This window comes from Protopterus annectens, chromosome 9.part0 (genome assembly GCF_019279795.1).
Source record: "Protopterus annectens isolate FY-2018-M chromosome 9.part0, PAN1.0, whole genome shotgun sequence".
Lineage (NCBI taxonomy): Eukaryota > Metazoa > Chordata > Ceratodontiformes > Protopteridae > Protopterus > Protopterus annectens.
This window is the reverse complement of record NC_056743.1, coordinates 702,509,481-702,526,637: the sequence shown is the minus strand read 5'-3', so window position 1 is coordinate 702,526,637 and position 17,157 is coordinate 702,509,481. Positions and strand designations below refer to the sequence as shown.

The 17,157-nt window shown below is 42.3% G+C and overlaps 1 protein-coding gene across 1 annotated transcript in view; it reads left to right on the top strand.

Annotated features, from left to right (window-relative positions):
- The window catches only part of LOC122811470 (class II histocompatibility antigen, M alpha chain-like), a 304,256-nt gene that overhangs the window by 159,353 nt on the left and 127,746 nt on the right, over positions 1–17,157 (top strand). The window lies entirely within an intron of this gene.

Sequence of the window (17,157 nt, the reverse complement as noted above, 5' to 3'; positions counted from 1 at the left end):
TGACAGTGAATAATATTGACCTAATGTTTTTTCATACTCTGATTATTTTAAATATTAATATTCATGATTTATGCTAATTTAATGTTTTTATTGGCTGTTTTTTAACCAATTATGGTTGTTTAAACCTATTTAAACTGCTTTTTAAGAAAAGGCCTTTGTTCTGATGAAGTCAACTGTGTTTGATGAAAGCGCTTAACTGATTTTTTTATACAATAAAACGGATTGGAGACTGACTACCAGGGTGCTTATTTTTTGGTTTATTTGGTTAAGTGTTTTTGTCCTCCAAAGGTACACAGGACTTTATCAAGTACCAGTAACTAAACTCAAGCCAGGATATCAGATTCATAGCCAGGGCTTTAACCTTCTATGCCACAGAATTGGCTCGAACTTAATGTAATAGCTGTGTTATCCAGATAACTTTCAAACCAACTTAAAAACACTTTGGTTCAGTGTTGGTTGTAATGTATAGTGAAATGTGTCTTTGAGGATCCAATAAGGCTAAGTGTGTGGGATATCACATGACACAGGCTAGGATTCATAGACAAGTTGTATAATATGCACCAGAGCCTGACATGGCATGTGAAGACTGGCACAGACTAGTAGTGATTCATGCTCTCACATTGCACTAAGATGCAGTAAGCCAGAATGCACATCATGAGAGATATTCAAATGACTGCATAAGGACATACAAATGGAATGGGCTTGCAACATGATGTCATAATGATATTAAAATGTATGCAGGTTTGATTAATAGCTGCACATAGAGGAAACTGTACACCTCTGTGCATCTGAATATAAAAGGGCAAAGCATGCCAAAAATGTCATTATGGCAATTAAAGTGAATGCTTGGAATTACAGCAGCTGTCACTCAGCAGCATAATGTTATTGGTGCCACTGGGCCTCACTGATATGCACGAGGGGCAGTCTGGTGTCAAAGTAAATGGCACCATCAGATGGTGACTTATCACAATTTCTCCATTCAGAAAATGATTAATTGGTTTTGAGTTGATTGAGAGATTGAATGTGTCTTTGTCAACATGTGCTGTCTAATCATATAATCAATGGGAATGCATGAACTTCCTATATCTGTGAAGGCCAAGATATGTGTTGCTGTTTTCATGCCTGCTAGAAGGATATTCAGAAACCAGATGGGGATACATATAGCATTTCACAGGTATCTACCTATTGAATACTCACTAATTTCTTCAACATGATCCTTCATGTAGAAGAATCATATATGGCTTCTTGACAGACCACCAGAAACAGCTAACACCTTGAGTGCATTTTAAAACATTGCACACCTCCCTGTGGTACAGGGTGACATAAATTGCAAACATGGGCAAAAAAGGCCTCCACTTGGCCCACAATCCTAAATTTGTGAGAACAGGAGGGAGCACCATTCAGTGAAATGCCAATTAGTGCTTGATGCTTATGTAATCATAACCAACATGTCCATGCAGCACTACAGCATTTCTAATGCTTCACATATCTGGCATTCATCTCAGCTACAGCACTGATTCCTGGCTAGGCATTTGGGTTGGCAAGTGCAGGCACTATGTGTAAGTCTAATGTATGTGGCTAACCTCAATAGTGTGTCCATATGTAGTAATCCCCCATTTTCATTCTCTGTTATAGGAGTCACTAACTGGATACCCACTGTAGTGCTGGCTTCTGATATCTGTATGGAAACCACAGTTTGTTCAAAAACAGTGTGACAGTGCACACACATAAACCTGCAACACTGTACATACACACCAGCAACACTGCACACACATAAACCTGCAACACTGTGCATACACACCAGCAACACAGCACACACATAAATCTGCAACACTGCGCACACATAAATCTGCACTATTGCACACACATAAACCTGTAAAACTGCACATACACAAATCTGCAACACTGCACACATAAACTAAACCTGTTACATTGCACACACATAAACCTGCAACACTGCACATACACACCAGTAACACTGCACATACACACCAGCAACACTGCACACACAATTCTGCAACACTGCACACACACAAAACTGCAGTACTGCACACACATAAACCTGTAAAACTGCACATACACAAATCTGCAACACTGCACACATAAACTAAACATGTAACATTGCACACATAAACCTGCAACACTGCACATACACACCAGTAACACTGCACACACATAAATGTGCAACACTGCACATACACACCAGCAACAATGCACACACATAATTCTGCAACACTGCACACACATAAAGCTGCAGTACTGCACATACATAAACATGTAAAACTGCACACAAATAAATCTGCAACACTGCACACAATAAACCTGAACACTGCACACACATAAACCTGCAAAAAGTGCACACACATAAATCTGCAACACTGCACACACATAAACTTACAACACTGTACAGATAAACCTGCAACACTGTACATATATAAACCTGCAACACTGCAGAGTATGCATTTGCCTACTCAAAGCCCACTCCCACTGCAACACTGCATACACATAAATCTGCAACAGTTCACACACGTAAACATGCAACAGTTCACAGACACATACACCTGCAACACTGCACATGGATAAACCTGCAACACTGCACACACATAAGCCTGCAATAGTTCACATACATAAAACTGCAAAATTGTATTCATATAAACCTGCAACACTGCACGCGTGTAAGTCTGCAACACTGCAGGGTATGCATTTTGCCTGCTCAAAGCCCACTCACACTGCTGTAATATGTCTGTAGTGGCAGTCAAGCACAATCTTGCCATCATCTGTAGGATGTTCTTAGCATGTTTCGTGGTTCATAATATAGTGGTGAAGAGATTGTGTGGACAGTCCTATGGTTCTGGTACAGACTGCCCACACATACCTCCCACATACACACACTCTCACAGCTAGCAGGGAAGATGTCTCAACACCATCATCTGGAAAGAGTATGTGGTATAGTGACAACTGCATAACTGCCTTCCTGACAGTGATGAGAGTATTTCATGGCAATGCAGGTGAAGCTGTGACATCTTTCTAGTCTCGACATGGGAGTCCAGATAAGCGTACAATGTAAATATCAGAATATGGTGCACTGTCCTGCAACACTATGCAGCAGACATTCTCACATTCACAACACAGAAGGGAGCATGGTGTGAGTGTCAATGGTCATCATGTGCATGTGTGGCTAGGAACACAATGACACATCTGTCTACACAAACACTGGGTAGGTAGGATTTTATATGAGTCTGGGAGAAAGTCTTAAGGTGACTGGCACTATGTGTCATAGAAAGTTTCCTCCTGCAACAGGCTGGATTACCTCCTGTGGTGTAGCTAGGCTGCCACTGCAAGACTGTGATCTGCAGTCATTATGTTTGTTTTTGTACCAGGATTTGTGGTCCGTTCTGACAAGGAATGTGTCAAATTTCTGGGATGTGAACCAGATGGAGTTGGCTCCTGAGGTGTCCTGCCAATGGAGGTTGAGTATCATGATTGCTTACAGTGACAGAAAGGAGAGTACTCTGCATGTCCAAATGCAGCTGAGGATGGTGTATTCTGCAAAAGACTCCTACAAGATCATATCTGGTACATACGATGCCCAATATTAGACAACACTGCCACTCTGAGTAGTTGTGGTGGCATTAGAAATCCACTGCATGAAGCTGACAAAGAAGCAGTGTCTGTCACCACAGACCTCATAAGAACAGTCATTACTGTGCCATTCACTGCCATAGCCTCACACATTTCATAAAACACAGCAATCAAGTCCATGTTGGTCTGGGCTTGAGCAGATTGTGCCTGGATGGTACTGTGGCACATCTGCTAATTAATCCAGAGTGCTGTCTATATGTCAGATGCCAACTGTGACAATTGACAGTCACTTTTTTATCCATGATTACAAGTCACAGCCACTGCCCTCCATGAAGTTATTGGGCAATAAGGGGAAACAGAAGTAGACTGCCAGGCCTTTCATCCATATCATACATGCATAAACACCTATGGATAATTTAAAAGTTGCCTTGCTACCAACTGGATGTCTTTGGAATGGGGGAAGAAGCGAAATTACCCAGAGAAAACCCATCGAAACACAAGGAGGACATGCAGACTCTGCACAGAATATACCCTAGTAAAGAACGAAACCAGAGAACCTTTTTCCTGTAAGGTGACAATGCTAATCACTGTACCACCCTCAGTAACCATTAGGTGGCCTCAGAAATGATGGCTATAGCCACTTCAGATGGTGTGGGGTCATTTGCTGCTGTTGCAACAACTGCAGGGAGAGCATCACTGGTGGTTGGAGCAGTGGGGATGGTGGCATTCAGCACTTAGACCACGCAGCATCATTTCATCTGTGGTTGAGGCCACACTTTCAGTCTATATTATGGGCATATGCACACCAATGATGGAGGCAGACATGGTTAGTATGGCATCAGACTGTGGGTCAGGTATCTATGCCTTGTCATTGTCATCACCATCTGCCCCTACACGGGTAACAGTATCAGCTTGTTGTTATGCCCCAGTCTCTATCTCCTTAGTGCTCTGCCATGTAACCACACAACAAAAGACACACTGAAATGAGCATCTGCACCTGTGACATATGTGCTAAGGGTATTCATACAAGATATCCAACTTCTACCATCAACCGTGACCTTATGACATGGAAACATCTGTGAACACATGACACAAGTGGTAGAATGATGGATACAGACAGCAGGGTAACCTACTCATGCAGTAATATAGTCACAGGGATAGCAACAGGAGTATGCCATGCAGTAACTGTAGGCACAAATATGAGAAAAATACAGTAGGTGTATATGCCAGCAGGTATGTACAGGGTAAGGAAGTAATTTCTGCAGCCATCATTTGTAGTCAGCTTGGTAACTGTCAGTGATATGATCTTACCCTGGTATGTTGGGGTGGATACATATTTGTAAGTATATGACCATTGTACTCACAACAGTAGGCCAATGTATAGATTAGACAGGCCATAAGACCACCATAACAATCAGAAGAATGTACAGGAACAGGGTTTTGTTAAGTTGCAGGCTAACTTGTTGCAGTACATTCTACAACTACTGTAAGACACACACGCAGGTACAATTACTGCTGTTGTTGGCCTTTTATAATGTGAATACCAGCAGGGGTGCACACCCATAGAAAAGTTGACAGCATCAGTTTATCACACAATTTCACAGTATTGAGTGTCTCCTCAGACTGTCTATAGATCCAACCCAGTTCTTTAAATCAAGGTACTCGATGAAAAAGAACTTTGTTCAGGAGGGGTAACCTGTAAACATACATAAAGTAAACAGATAGACAGATAACAGATATTCCTAAATACAGTCAGAACATGACAACGTGTGAGCAACGCTTCAAACAATGCGCAAGACTGCCTTACCTTACACATACCTGTTGGCAGGTGCTCCTGTTGCAGATATGTCAGTATTCCTCCTCTTGCCACTGCTGTCCAAATATGCAACATAGTTTCCTAAGTCTTTGTAGCTTAGCATACAGAATGGTGGTGCACCTCCAAAACTATGCAAGTTTGTACTTGTTTGCACAACAGGTAGTCAAATTATATCAGGTTGTCAAATGTCGTGAATCACTTTGTTTTTCTGACATGCACCTGCAACTTAATGGACAGCTTGCTCTCTCCTGACTGCTCCTAGCAGCAAGCTAGAGGACTGTATGAGTATGTGTGTTAAACTGCTTTGCAGGTGCATGCTGCATGTATGAGGATGTGTGTTAAACTGCTTTGCAGATGCATGCTGAATGTATGAGTATGTGTGTTAAACTGCTTTGCAGTTGCATGCTGCATGTATGAGTACGTGTGTTAAACTGCTTTGCAGTTGCATGCTGCATGTATGAGTATGTGTGTTAAACTGCTTTGCAGTTGCATGCTGCACGTATGAGTATGTGTGATAAATTGCTTTGCAGTTGCATGCTGCATGTATGAGTACGTGTGTTAAACTGCTTTGCAGTTGCATGCTGCACGTATGAGTATGTGTGATAAATTGCTTTGCAGTTGCATGCTGCATGTATGAGTATGTGTGTTAAACTGCTTTACAATTGCATGCTGCACTACATGAAATTCAGAAATCACTTTGTAAGTGTGTTTCATAGGCTACAATCCTGTTCCTCATGAAAGTGACACCATAGTCACAGAAAAGTCAGGAGAATGGCAGCTTCTGCTACATCCTACTAGTGAGCACATGCTTAGCACTTTGAGAGCAGAATCATGTCTTATCTCCTTCATGGCTATTTCAGGGAGTACCTACTGGACTGTATGTTGATGCAGTCAAAGAGATGACTGGTTTAAGCTTGACTGAGGAGTTTTTCAACATAGTGGGAGGCAAGTGCATGCATCGTTTTGTTGGCATACAGTACTGTAACTCTGTAGAACTCTGTATATGGGAAGTTTAGGTTAGGCAACAATACCCCAAATGGCATACTAAGCAGATAGCAATGTCTGTAATAGTTTTATGCTTTTATTTTTATCCTGGGGCTTATTGTTGTTACTGGCAAGTATTTATCAAGGTCATCTTTGGAAATATGTCAATATTTCTGTTTGCATCCTCCATGCTTGGTAGAGGTGGTAATGGACTAAATAATATGTCTTGTACATTTTTGTGTGAGTTTCTGGAGGGTCCTATTTTGGGATGGGGTTGCATTGCACCATCTCATAGTGGCTGCTCACCACCTTGTGTGTCCCCATGTGTAACAGTGCCATGTTCTGTTTAACTTATTACATCTGAGTGACCCTCCAGGTGCATCTCCAGTTAATTGCTACTGATGCCTCTAGGTATCAAATATTGTTGGTTCATATTTGCATCAATAATTCCAAAACCATGCTACATACAAGGTTTTAAAATATTTCCATCTTAAAGCTTACAGAAGGGCAAATTCAACTGCATTAATATTTGACCTCTGTTGAGTGCACGTAAAGAGATATTAACTGTTATTTTTATTATACTACTTTATATAGATATAATTTTCACATTTTTATAAATATTTCAACAACCAGGTAATACAGACTGAACTTCTTAGCCTAATATGAAAGCCCTCAGCTAGATGAATAAAATGCTGCTGACAGTATGTGTGTAACTTGAGTGGTTGCTTAGATATTGTAAGTTTTTAATGTAATACTTACTGTGTTTACTGTGACTTATGAAATTCAGTTTAAGACCTAGAACCTAAAGAATAGTGTGATGCCCCTGCACTGGCCCAGTAATCAAGGAGCCTCAATCCTCACCACTAGCACCAGTGAGTGATGTGCACACTGGGAGGATGACAAGCACGCACACAGTAAAGTGCAATTTCCCTTAAGAGCACACAGATAACACAGTCAGTCTGGTGATGTGTTTTCCCTCTCTCTTCAGATCTCCAATAAGACTCCCCACTGGCACAGCTGTAGGGTTAACATCTCAGCTGAGCGGTCAAGCCAAAATGTCCAGCACTCTCTCTGTCCAACCAGTGCTTCGTGTCCCTGCCCAAGTAGCTGACAGACACACACTTTTAGATTTGATTTATGTACAGACACACACACACACACACACACACACACACACACACACACACACACACACACACACACACACACACACACTCACTCACTCTTGGGAAAGGATGACACAGATTTACTGGCTATGCCCCCTTCTTCCCAAAATAAAAGGTAGTTATCACTGTGACCATCCAGCTCTTTATCAGCTACTATAAGGCCCTTTCCAAACGTTGACCAATCCTACTGTGTGATGTTACTATTATCCAAATGGTAAGTGTGACCAAGACTTTCAAGGCTATTGGAGTGGCCTATACAGTGTCACCAAATACATATGCAAGTACTCTATGAGCTTAAATATCTATAAACAAACCATCCACAATTAAAAGGTTTAAATATATTTAATAATAAATAATTAAAGAACAAGACAATACTCAATAATTCAGCACAGTGACTACAGAGTTCAGAATCACAGGAAATATTTTAAAACAACATTGCAGGACAGGTGCTTCAACAAAGTATTAGTTTAAGGGTGTGCACCCTTATGCAACCAGCTTATTGTACATTTTTTACTTTTTATATTTTCACCTAACAGATTTGTTTTTCAATTGAATTGTACAGGTTATAATTCACATTACAGGTGGGAACAGTTTTGAAATTATTTATTGTGGTCTCGTTTTTTTCTATCACAATAACGTGGCATTTTAACAGGGGTGTGTACACTTTTTATATCCACTGTATCTCTCAGATATGCAGCTGCTAGGAAGTCACAGAGCAATAAAAATACTTTACATTTTAAACCTAGTAATTATTTCTGTTTCGAGACAATAGGAAACCTCTAGCTCTAGACATTGTGTCTGCTTGCTGCACTGAAACACAATCGTAAAACATTTTACTTTTCAACTTATTTTCTTGAGGGTTTGCAAGTTAACTCTGTATGTTCCAACTATAGTTTATATAAATTTCTGTTATTTTCCAAAAGGGTACACTGTGGTTACATTCTTGAACCTCAGTACATAACATACAGTTGAACACACTTCTGCACCAGTAGTTTAATATCCACATAACAGTTCTCTTACATTTGTAAGACAAGTATATGAATCATATTAATATTCACAAATGGCATAGAATTATTTGCAAAATTCCAGCTAGCTGGGCTGGCAGCCTCACAATTCTGCTCCCCCTGAAAACTCAAGCTAGGTTTTCAAGTGAGTCCTGAGAAATATTGCTTGAGAGGGTTGAGCCTATCTGGGAAAAACCTTACCCCGTTCCCTGTCTTGAGAGCCCATCTGTGTTGGCACTGCTAACCCCACTGCAGTGCTGCACTGTCATATCATATGCTTGCAACCCTAATCTTCACCTTAGTAACTTGGCATTTCGCTGGCTGGCTCGATGTAGCCATGTTAAGGGATTGTGGTCTGTAACTACAGTGAATTTCCTTCCATACAGATAAGGCTGAAGTTTCTGCAGTGCCCACACTATGGCTAGGCATTCCTTTTCTACTGTTGCATAGCATTCCTCCCTGGGTTAGAGCCTATGACTGAAATAAACCACTGGGTGCTCTTCTTCCTCCTATGAAGAAACCTGGCTAAGTACAGCCCCCACCCCACGGTTTGAAGCATCCACCTTCACAACAAATTATTTGCTGTAATCTGGACTGGCTAACACAGGGGATCCTCTCAAAGCTCCTTTAAGCTTCTGGAATGCCTGCTCACATGCTGGGGTCCACACTACCTTATCTGGCCTGTTTTCCCTTGTCAGGTCTGTAGTACCCTGCTGTCGCTAAGAATGCCCTCACCTGCTTTTTGGTAACAGGTGCAGATCTTGCCTGAATGGCTTCCACGTTGGTAGGTGCTGGCCTGATCTTACTATTCCACACTCTATGTCCCAGGTAGGAGACCTCTGCCATACCCACCTGACATTTGCTGGTCTTGATGGTCAACCCTGCCCTCTGTAGTCTACCCAGCACCTCCCTGACATGTTGAAGGTGCTCTTGCCAGGAATGGCTCTAGATGGCAATATCATCTAGGTAAGCAAGGGCAAAATCTCCTGCTCCTGCTAGAATACGATCTACCAGCTTCTGGAAAGTTGCTGGGGCATTTTTCATCCCAAGGGTATCATTGTGAACTCATACAAGCCAAAATAAGTCACAAAGGCTGACCTCTCTGTAGCACTGGGAGTCGATGGCACCTGCCAGTAAACCTTAATAGGATTAGTGGTAGTAAGATACTTAGCCCTACCCAACTGCTCTAGGGCTTCATCTGCCCTAGGCATGGGGTAAGCATCTGACTCTGTGTGAATATTTAAATTCCTGTAGTCCACACAGAACCTGGTGCTGCCATCCTCCATTGGTACCAGCACCACTGGGGAGGCCCAGGGACTGCTGAAGTACCCCTAGTTCCAACATTTTCCTGTATCTCCTCCCTCAGAGTCTGTTTGACTCTCTCAGGTGCCCTATAAGGGGCCTGCTTAATAGGCCTTTGGGGTCCTGTATCCACATTGTGTGGCACCAAGTGAGTGCACCCTGGTTTCCCAGTGATCATGTCCCCAAACTCCTGTAACACTGCTCGGATTTCTCAAAGCTGGGTAGGAGATAGCTGTTGGAACATTGCTACCCCTTCCACTGAGGAGTCAGTCAGAGCCTCACTGAGGAGATCAGTCAGCAGACCCTCCTCAGACTCCTCCTGCAATCCACTGCAAATACTCAGCACAAGGGTCTCCCTATCATGGTAAAGTTTCATCATGTTAACATGGTACAATTTGTGCCCCTGCCTCCTGTCTAGCAGTTCTACCATGTAGTTAACATCACTGACCTTCCTTACCATCTTGTAGGGTCCCCCCAGGCTGCCTGCAGCACAGCATATGCTCTAACTTGAGTATTCCTGTCATACCAGACCTTTTTCTGCTGTTGGGCTTCTGCCAGGTTGTCCTGGGCCAAGCCTATGAGCTCCCTGAGCCTTGTCCTGAGGTTTAGGACTATGCCACAACAGACTCCTTGTGGGATTCACACTCACCCTCCCACTCATCTCAAATCAAATCTAGAGGTCCCCTCACCCTATGCCCATACGACAACTCAAAGAGTGAAAAACCTGTGGATTCCTGGGGCACCTCTCTGTAAGCTAACAACAGATATGGCAAATATTTGTCCCACTCCCTCTTAAACTGGTCTGCAAATGCCTGTAACATGGTGTTGAGTGTAGAATTTAACCTCTCAACAAGACCATTAGTCTGTGGATAATAGGGGGTGGTTTTTAGGAGCTTCACCCCACAGTACTTCCACAGACAAGCCAGCAGATCTGGCATGAAATTGGCACCTCTGTCAGTCAGTATTTCTTTTATGAAACCTACCCTGCTGAAAATCTCTAACAAAGCATTTGCCACCTTTTCTACCTCAACGGAGGACAAAGCCACTGCCTCAGGGTATCTGGTAGCAATAATCTACTATCACGGGTTCCTATTATGTTATCGAATTGCTGAAACTTCGAAACTGTAAACATCGAACACAGTTTATCCAAGTTTCAGCAATGCGAACTAGAAAAGAAAAGGTCAACAGTTAAATAACTGTTGTAAGTAGGGGGCAAGCCCCCCTGCACCCCCACACCCCCTGCTCTTTAAATATACCAACTCCGATATCAAACTACAGTGCAGTAAAGGGAAATATTCCCTTTCTGCACTCTAGTGCGATCTCGGAGTTGGTATATTTAAACAGCGGGGGGGGGGTGCAGGGGGGGCTTGCACCCTGCTTACAACAGTTGAATTATGTTGTTTGTTTTTATTTTATTTTTTTACGTATTCAAAATTATGAAACATCGAGCATACAATTTCAATCTTGTAGTGTTCGATGTTTCATGATTTCGATAATGTAATAGGAACCTTACTACCACTAGGATATACTTTTTCCCTGTGGAACTTGGGGTACTCAGAGGCCCCACAATATCCATAGCTACCCTCTGAAATGGCTCCTCAATCACAGGCAAAGGCATCAAAGGAGCTTTCACCTTGTCTCCTGTCTTGCCTACCTTTTGGCACTGCTCACAGGTCCTGCAGTACCCTGTCGTATCTCTGGAAATCCCAGGCCAATAAAAGCTCTGCATAATATGTCTCTTTGTATGTTTCATGCCCATATGACCTGCAAAGGGAATATCATGGGATATGCTAGATGTGCCAGATGGTAGGGTCTGGGCACTACCAACTGCTGTATTCTCTCACCCTCTAGCCCTCCCTCAGGAGTCCACTTTCTATAAAGTAACCCTTTGTCCGAGTATACAGATTCCCCCTTCCCTTGAGAATCAGATGCCTCACTAGCTACCTCCCTCAGTCCTTGTAATGTAGGGTCTGAAAACTGAGCCTGTCTCATCTCTCTCTCTGTAATCCTTCCCAGATTGTCTTACACAGGAAGGCTGGCATTCACTGACAGCAGTACCTCACTGTCATCCTGGGTACTACTACTCACCTCTGCCCTTGAAGTCACTCTGTCCAAGGGAACATCAGTACTCACAAGCAATTGTGGCTCACCTTCAGTCTCACTGCTACCAGGAAGCTCTCTCCCCGAAGTAACCACCTCACCAGTCCTGGATGGAAGTGTGCGGTCTGTCTGGCTCTCCTCCAGGCTACCAGACCCACATACTTGTCTCCAAGCCTGACTGCGTGTAACTACATGCACACCATGGTACTGAATTATCAAAATCATTCCCTATTAGGACATCTGTAGGGTGGTAGTTTGGTATCCTTGTTGTCTCAAGACAACCTACAGCTGGCATTTTGTCATTCCCACTGACTCTCCCACCTTTTGTCCCCCACCTTGCCTCTCTGGACATCTGTATGCTACATGACCCCACTGGTTGCATTTAAAACATATAACCCTTGGTCCTGAAAGTGTACCTGGACTAGTGGCTTCCCCTGCTACTGGTGGACTCTGTTGGGACAGTCTGGACTGCCCACCGTGGGTTTCCATAGACTCATGAGCAGCACTGGGAGTTCCTTTCCTGTGCAGTGATACCCTGCTTGCTAGGTATAGGTCTCCCTTCTTCCCCAACTCATCTACAGTATTGCATTGTCTATCAGCTAACCAGATTCTCATGTCCTCAGGCAAAGTGCTAAAGGCTTATTCCCTCACCAAAAGGTCTGCCAGCCTTTCAAAAGTGGTGACCTGACATCCACTCACCCACCTATGAAAATAAGTGCTTAGTTCAGCAACATATTTACAGGCTTTCATCTGCCTTGTGTCTATGCTCACCAAACATTTTCCTATAAGCTTCAGGTGTTAACTTAAAACATTTTAGCAAACAGTTTTTTACAATATTATAATTTAAACTATCAGTGTCAGCCAGTTTGGAAAGAACAGTTACAGCTTTATCATGGAGTAAGGGGTCAGGAACCATACAGAGAGCCCTTGGTCAACATTATACTGTTTACATACCCTCTCAAACATATGAATAAAACTATCAAAATTATCCCCTTATGTAAATTGTGGAAGAAATTTACTGACCTTTGTTGCTTCTGGGGTTCACTCACTCCCTTCCCCATTATCTCCATGACCCTGGTGAAGAGTCAGCATCTACTTTTCATGTTGCCTGTCATTTTCCTCAGCCTGCAGATGTCGCAGTTTTTCATTTTCCTCAGCCTCCAGATGTCTTAGTCTCTCTGCTGCTTCTATTTCCAAATGCTTAGCCCTCCAACACGAGTCTCTAACTCCAGATGGATTTTTAAGTCCTCTGTGGAAAGGTTGAGCTGTCCATTTTCTGAGAGTTGTACATCTCCACGGCCAGTCTGATTGCCCTTCTGGTTACTATATTGTGATGCAGCTGTGACTAAAGCTGCAGTCATGTCTGCTTTAGTCAGGTTGGCATGCACCAGTCCTTTAGCCTGGCACATCTCAGCTAAATGGCTCCTTGTCAGCTTGCCATACTTCTCTGCTGACATGCTTGCCTGCGCTCCCTGACTAACTAAGCCAACAAAAAAAAAAATAAAACAATTGTGATATGAACTCTGAATGTTCACTACATGGCTGACTGAGAGTATAAACACCTTCAGTGACCACTGTACACAGGCTACAGGAATTCAATATCCACACCACTACAAGCCAATGAATATATGATGTGGCTACTCACCACTATCAACCAATTAATATGGGATGTGGGTATCCCACCACTGCCACCAGTTTATATGTAATGCCCCTGCACTGGCCCAGTAAACAAGGAGCCTCAATCCTCACCACTAGCACCAGTGAGGGACGTGCACATTGGGAGGATGACAAGTGCACACACAGTAAAGTGCAATTTCCCTTAAGAGCACACAGGGAACACAGTCAGTCTGGGCCTGGTTTCTCTCTATTTCTCAAGATCTCCAATAAGACTCCCCACTGGCACAGCTATAGGGTTAAAATCTCAGCTGAGTGATCAAGCCAAAACCTCCAGCACACTCTCTGTCCAAACAGCGCTTTGTGTCCCTGCCCAAGTAGCTGACACACACACTTTGAGATTTGATTTATATACAAACACACACACTCCTGGGAAAGGCTGCCATAGGTTTACTGACTATGCCCCCTTCTGCCCAGAATAAAAGGTAGTTATCACTACCACCAACCAGCTCTTTATCGGCTACTATAAGGCCCTTCCCAAATGGTGACCAATCCTACTGTGTGATGTTACTATTATCCAAATGGTAAGTGTGACCAAGACTTTCAAGGCTATTGGAGTGGCCCATACAGTGTCACCAAATACATATGCAAGTACTCTAAGAGCTTAAATATCTATAAACAAACCATCCGCAATCAAAAGGGTTAAATATATTTAATAATAAATAATTAAAGAACAAGGCAATACTCAATAACTCAGCACAGAGACTACAGAGTTCAGAATCACAGGAAATATTTTAAAACAGCATTGCAGGACAGTCTCAATTAAATACAGAAAACATATAAACTAATCTTTACTATATTCCTGTCTATATCTAAGAAACACTATGCCCTAAATAACTTCCTTACAGAGCAAGGCAACTGCAGATGAGAAGTGCTAAATGGATGTTTTTAGATCCAAGACAAGATATAAAATGCACAGTCTCTGGGAGAGTTCCCAAATTAATATCAAAACATTACTGATTGGTCAGCTTTGAATGACATCACTCTTTGTTACCTGCCCCCAGTTCCCAGGCTAAATAGATACTTAGAATTTAGCACCTGTGTCAAAAATACTTCTGCCTCATATGTGCAGCTGCTTGGAAGTCACAGAGCAATAAAAATACTTTACACTTTAAACCTAGTAATTATTTCTGTTTCGAGACAATAGGAAAATCTCTAGCTCTAGACATTGTGTCTGCTTGCTACACTGAAACACAATCATAAAACACTTTACTTTTCAACTTATTTTCTTGAGGGTTTGCGCGTTAACTCTGTATGTTCCAACTATAGTTTATATACATTTCTGTTATTTTTCCAGTAGGGTAAACTGTGGTTACATTCTTGAAGCTCAGTACATAACATACAGTTCAACACACACTTCTGCATCAGTAGTTTAATATCCACATAACATATAGTTCTCTTACATTTGTAAGACAAGCATACGAATCATATTAATATTCACAAATGACATAGAATTATTTACAAAATACCAGCTAACTGGACTGGCAGCCTCACAAATAGTACCATATAAAAATAGTTTGGGCTGAAGCATTTGCCATTTATACTTCTTTCATAACCCCTATGGTTCCAGAGATATGAACATTTGTTTGAAATGTAAAGACATGATTTGGTTCTGTCAAAAGGCTTAGGCTCTGCCCACTGGATGTTACAGTGCAAACTTCCTGAGCTCCATTGGAGTGAATGAGTTGAGTGCATGAAGTTATGTGCAGGGGACATACATACCTACTGCCTGTCATGCATCAAATGAGATACAAGTATAGGACAGTATGTTATTCTAATATCTTACGTTACAGTTAACATGATTCTTCTGAGGTGCCCTTTCTCTTTCATCCTGAGCAGAGCAGAGCATGACACCAATCATGTTACATTCCACAGGAGGCTTGAGGCCCGTCACAGATAGTTTCCCTTCACAAGTGCTGGCATAATGATTAAATATATTCAGTCCACAGTCAGGATCAATTCACTTATGGTTAACTTCCAAGTTTGTTTCCCCAGCTGCAGGTCCTGATGATCGATTTGCTTAGACATTATCTCTACTACATACCACCCCTACTAGGCTGAGACTGAAGTGTACAAGGGTGTTTTTTCTGGAAATACATAACCAACTGACTGGTGCATACCCCATCCATATTGCCCATGGTAACCCAACTACAGCTGGAGCAGGTGGTTGATGCTGTGGTGGAGACAATGTCTGGCAGATGTATGGTCTGCATGGTGAACCTTTTGGACTGGATTGCAGATTTCATTGCCTGCCTGAAGCCTACCACAGGGCTACTATGGGATGGTGTGGCCTATGCCACCATGCACCCTACTTCTTTAAATGATTATGGATCTTTGTACTATCCCTCTGGAAAATGACTGGAGATGGTACAAGCTGCTTGCATGGCATTTATTCCAAGCCATGTGTGTTGCCATCCTTTTCTGCCCAGCCCCATATCTTCTGAGCTATCCAACTGATACCATCACAATTTACATACCCTCCCTTTGTCTCTAACCATACAGTGTCTGCCTCTCCTATTGTATGTGTACTTTCACCCATGTTTGTCTTTTCTGTGTGTCTGTCTGGTCCTGCACTCTCTCCTTCCCCCTTCCCTACCATCTTTCCTTTTTACCCGTTCTCTTCTTCCTTTTTGTTGATTTAATAAAAAAAAATGGCCCTATCCCTGCCAAACGTTTTGGCTCTTTCTCATTGCTGTGTACTCCTGTATGTTGCCCCTTATGTGAGCTTCTGTTTACTCTTCTCCTCTTCCCTTTTTTCCAGTACACCTGTTTCCTTCCCTTTTATGGATCAAGCAGGTATCTCATATGAGCACACTATGGCAGTGTAGCTGCAAATACTATATGGTTACTTAGCTTTCCGCAGTCATTTATGCCTTTCTGCTGATGTTTGAGCTAACATGCACAGTCTAGCTAATACAGTCACTACTTTATACTGAGTTATATTGGGCTGTGGCCATGTTTTGTGCTTTACAAAATTGTGTATTATAGAGTGTGATTGTTCTGTGGATTGTATCTTGCACGTCTGTTTTTAAATATCATTGTAAGACTATGTTTGTACAATTGTTCCTCATTTTAAAAAGCCCATATTCTTTGCTGTTCCTCATTAAGAGGGTCTCTTACACATTCATTATTAAGAATTTTTTCAACAAATATCCATGCTAAATAAATACTGAATCATATTAATTTAACAAAAGAACTTTATAAGGATAAAATAATACATTTAACCATTGTGGGAGATTCTTAGTTGCTGTTAATAAGCTTTCAGAAAGTGTTCCACATTTTGCCCATGTGCTCCACATCACAAGAGGCAGTGCTGCACATTTCGCCCATGTGCTCCACATTATGAGAGGCAGTGCTGAGCAGTTTGCCCGTGTGCTCCACATTACGAGAGGCATTGCTGCACATTTTTTCCATGTGTGCCACATTACAAGAGGCAGTGCTGCACATTTCGCCCATGTGCTCCACATTATGAGAGGCAGTGTTGCACATTTTGTCCATGAGCTCCACATTACAAGAGGCAGTGTTGCAC